The sequence below is a fragment of the Vombatus ursinus genome, unplaced genomic scaffold (genome assembly GCF_900497805.2).
Source record: "Vombatus ursinus unplaced genomic scaffold, bare-nosed wombat genome assembly UNPS02010461.1, whole genome shotgun sequence".
In the NCBI taxonomy this organism is placed as follows: domain Eukaryota; kingdom Metazoa; phylum Chordata; class Mammalia; order Diprotodontia; family Vombatidae; genus Vombatus; species Vombatus ursinus.
The window spans coordinates 863,580-868,609 of NW_020950239.1; the positions used below are offsets into that span (position 1 = coordinate 863,580).

Consider the following 5,030-nt stretch of genomic DNA (forward strand, 5'->3'; position numbering starts at 1 on the left):
GCTCTTCACACCTTTGCCCTGTTTGCGAAATTTCTGAGGCTCATTATCAATGGATCATTTGAGTCTATTCTAGGAAACAGGATAAGAAACCTATCAAGTGCTGATTGTGGTCTTTATAATGTGAACTCATGTTCTAGACTCAACTGTCAAGTTAGGATGGCAAATTCTAGCCCTGGCTTGACTAGGAAGTAGTTGTGTAACCTCAGCTAAATCAATTAACCTCTCTGAAATTCTTCATCAGTTTCTTTATCTGTAAAATGAGGGCATTGAACTGGATGATTTCAAGTCTACCCGACTGTAATACTCTGTGAATTTAAAATTTTGTTATCCATTGCTTAAATCAGAAGGTTCCTATGACAACCTGTTACAGACTAATGATTATGATTATACATGCTGAAAATTCATCACAGGACCATCCTCCATCTTGATCAAAGAGTCAAATTCGCATTTGTGTGACATTCACAGGTGCCTGCACATTCTTTCATTGGCATCTTTTCATATTACCTCAACCTTATAAAACAACAACAAAAAAATTTGCTAATGGTTATATTTGGTGGAACTGAGGTGAGATACCAAACACTCTTAAAACTACTGTATATAGATGTTATGATTCCCACAATATAATTTTCACAAATACTCTGAGGATCTATAAGGTGTCATCATGGGAAATTTCTCAGGTGTAAATTCCCTCTACTGAGGCAAATACAATTGATCTATAATGTGGTATAGGGAGCAGTTTGAGCTTGATGTTAAGTGACTGGTTCAAGGTCACATCTGGTAGTTATCACAGACAGTACTTGAATCCTTATTTTCCTGAATCTAAGCCAACACTCTTTTCATTATGCCCCACTGTGTTTCTTGACTCATACATTATACAATGAGATTTGAATTCAAGCATTATTAACATAATGCATGCTACAAAGAAGAATGTAGTATTTGCTAGAATTATGGATTCTGCCAGATAATCAACTCCTTGTGGTTTTCATAGACTGTGAACTGGAATTAACACAAAAAGATAGCTACTTTATTATTTAAGTTAAATGTTACCTTTCTTCCTTAAGAAATAAATTTCTAGCATCCTTTTATTAGTATAATTTCAAGCATGAAAACCAATGTATTCAGTCTTAGAAATGCACAAATGTGCATTTTAGCACTCATAAGCAAAACCAGTGAATTGTGTTTTAATCAAAAGTAAAGGGAGTTTTCCTGCAAAGTTAGCACATCTCCCTCAGATTTAGAAACATCCTGAGATTCTAAATTATTTATGTTTCAATCTCCCAAGTTAAAGGACATGACCAACATTGGTTGCTAGACTTACAGCCAGGAAGACCTGAGTTTAAATTGCAACTCAGATAATTCCTTACTGTGTGATCCTAGATCAGTAACTTACCCTCTCTAATCACCAGCCCATTTGTAAATTGTGGATGATAGCATCTACCCCACAGGGTTGCTGTGAAGATCAAATGAGTGGATTTTTGCAAAGTTGCCTGTAAACCTTAATGAACTATATGAATGTCAATTGTTATTGATTTTCTTGTTATTGTTAATAATAACTTCATTCTCATTTTTTCCCATGAATTCAGTCAGCAAGCACTTATTAAACACTTATAAGGAAGCTAGATGGTGCAGTGGATAGAGCACTGGGCTTGGAGTCAGGAAGACTCATCTTCATGAGTTCAAATCTGGCCTCAGACATTTACTAGCTGGGTGACCCTAGACAAGTCACTTAACTCTGCCTCGGTTTCCTCATCTGTAAGATGAACTGAAGAAGGGAAATGGAAAACCACTCCAGTATCTCTGCCAAGAAAACCCCAAATAGGGGTACCAAGAATTTATAAGACTGAAAAACAACTGAACAAAATACATTAGGTAATTTCCATATCCTATTTTACTTCAACTCCTTCTTTAACTTGGAAACCATACATAGTCCTAGTTAGGAGAGATAGTAATGGATTTAAGGCTAGGCAAAGCCAACATGGGCTTATACTCTCTCCCCAATAAATGCCAAGTTTTATATGCATTTCTTTATGTAACCTGGGCATGTCTGGGCATGCCCAATTTGAGTAACATGGAGACCCCCTAGAGAGACCTTTGGAACGTGTCCAGGTTGACTACCATGGAGACCTCTGACTTCTCTACTCTGTGAGTGAGGGTAGCCTCCTGATTGCTTAACTGCCTGTATCTTTAAAACTGGTGAGACTGATCCAGTCATGGTTCTTTTCTGCCACTCTTTTTCTCCTGCTTTCTTTTTGGCTGTTTCCAGTGCTAGGAGTGATTCTTATGGAACCAGGCTTTGAACCAAGTCAACCTTGGAGCTAGGATTGTGGACAGGAGGGTATAATCAGCCAGTCCAGCATGAAAACCCTGAGAAGCCAAGGTGACTAAGACTTGAGCCTGAGGGGAATTTGGGACTTGGAACTGAGACTGCTCTATGGGAACTGAGCTCAGCTATGAACCTTATCCCCTTCCCCTCTCTAGAGACTGAGGTAGCACAAAGATGGTGGTGGTGGGGAATGATGCCTCCCACATATAGAAAGAATATGTTGATATGTTTATGATTATAATTTTTTTTTTGTCTAGGCAATGGGGTTAAGTGACTTGCCCAGGGTCACACAGCTGTAGTAAGTGTTATGCGTCTGAGGCCAGATTTGAACTCAGGTCCTCCTGACTCCAGGGATGGTGCTCTACCCATTGTGCCACCTAGCTGCCCCTATGATTATAATTTTTGAAGTAAATGTTAAATAATAAAAGCTAATTTGCTAGTGGCTAAATGTGATTCAGGGGACCCCCTTTCTATCATTAAGGGAATACCATCCCTGGAAACTAGAGTCACTTGTAGAGAGTTAAGACATCCCTCCCCCCCCCAGCTCCTTAAACATGCCAAAGAAACCTGGGGGAAAAGTGATCTAGCCTACCTGGCCTTCAGGCAGTGGGGGGCCAGTATGGTAAGTGATACATTAACATGATGATGATGATGATGATGATGATGATGATGTATTTTAAAGAGAAAATGGTTTTCCGTATGAAAATATTCTAGCATTGGTTTGTTGTTATCATTATTATTATTATTTAATTTTGCAGGATATGAAAAAATTATAAAGAAGGATCTGAGTCAAAGACGTTATGGTACTCTAGAAAGGCAACATGAATGTTACGGTGTTTTCAGGTAGCTTATTCAATAATTGCCAAGTCAATAATAAATCATTGTTTTTATATCCTAGGAACATTGTTGCACATGTGTTTTACTCCTCAGTCAATGTACTGTTTTTTTTCTAAGTATTTATAGTTTATTTTTAGTGAGGCAAGCTGTGAATGCTTTTTATAAATTACATAAATATGTAATTGACCTATAATTGGACCTATAATCATTGTCATTCTTATCATTTGGTAACAGATATGTTATGTCTTCTGCAAAGAAAGATGGGATCAGGGATTAGGTTTTTGTCCAAGAGAAAACTGGTAAAGTGCTTTGCTAGTAATTTAAGTGCTACTATCAGACCTTTCAGTCAATAATTATGGATCTTATCTGGCCTCACCACTTTCCACTTTCTCAGAGAAACTAATGTTTCACTTATCTTGCAATAATGGTTCTGAAAATAAAAATGAAAGATAGAGTGGTGGGGGGAAATGAGAAGTTTTTCAAATAAGGAAAGGCAAGTACAAAAAGAGTATTTTAATTCCAGCTTGGTTCATTTGTACAATGGCATAGTTTAGGAATAGAGTTTTGTTTTGTTTTTTTTTCCTATCAAGGGCCACAAACCCTTAGGGGAAAGAAACATGTCAATCAAGGGCCACATACAGTACAAAGCAATTTTCTTTTGGAGAGAAGAAAAAAAAAGTGTCCCATTTGTCCTTTTCTAAATTAAGAACATAAAGTTCTATTCAGTGGGTGCTTCAATATTTCAAGGGTCTGAAATCAAGATATTCTCTCCTCTGACAAAGATTGATGCTCCTTGATAATATAGTCTCATGTCCTGGAGAGTTGCTATGGCTGAAAAATTCATCGACCTTGAACAACTTAGTGCTGAACCTCCTCAGGCTCAACTTGGCTATGCACCAGACAGCAGACATGCTATCCATCACTTGGCCTGCGATCAAAACTTTTGAGTTGTTAGGTTTTCATGGCACAGTCAGCTTCCACCCAGGGCCCATGCTGTTCTGGATGGTGAGAGCCCACCAGACCAAGCCTGGCCTCAGCCGTGGGATGATGCTTCATAGACTAAATCTCCTACTATGAAGTCACAGCTGCCCAACCAGACCTCCAGCTCCCACCTTTGTCATCCTGCCCTAATTGGTGGGAGCTCACCATATGTAGGCCAGGTCCACCCACCTGACCATGGTTCATAGACTTCTTCTTTTTTTTTGAAGTTGTTACATAGTTTATTTGTTCTCTGATGAAAAATTATCTTCCTGGATAAACATCTTCCATAGTGCCTTTAATCCTTCTTTTTTGCCAGCACCGACATTTGCTTTTGTAGTACCCCTGACTTTCTTCGTTCTGTTCTTGCGTTCCTTTCGCTGTTTTCTTGATGTCTTTTTCTTCTCATACAAGCCATGCCTTGCAAGTCTGTGCTCTGGTTCATTTTTCTTTGCATAGTCAAGGGAATCATAAATCATGCCAAAGCCTGTTGTTTTGCCACCACCAAAATGGGTTCTGAGTCCAAAGACAAAAATGACGTCTGGAGCTGTCTTGTACATCTTGGCCGGTTTTTCTCGAATTTCAGTCTTGGGCACTGTGGCCTTTCCAGGATGAAGGAAATCTCTAACCATCTGTTTACACTGAAGAAGTCTGTTTGTCATGAGCTTCTTGGTTCTGTTGGTTACAGTGTTATTCACAGCGGCGGCCGGCTCCTCGAGCAGCGGGAGAATGACGTCTTCTTGACATGCTATATTGAACGTACTTTCCTTTCCAGCTCTTGCTCTGGACAATGTAATCAAATCAATACTATCATTGCTTTTGGAGATTGTGCACAAAATTCTTACCCTCTATTCTTGCTCCATTCACAGTGTCTACGACTTCCTAGATGCAC

At 39.0% G+C, this 5,030-nt stretch overlaps 1 pseudogene; it reads right to left on the reverse strand.

Annotated features, from left to right (window-relative positions):
• Nucleotides 1-4,365: 4,365 nt before the first annotated feature.
• LOC114037657 lies at nucleotides 4,366-4,830 on the reverse strand (annotated as a pseudogene).
• Between the last annotated feature and the right edge of the window lie 200 nt (nucleotides 4,831-5,030).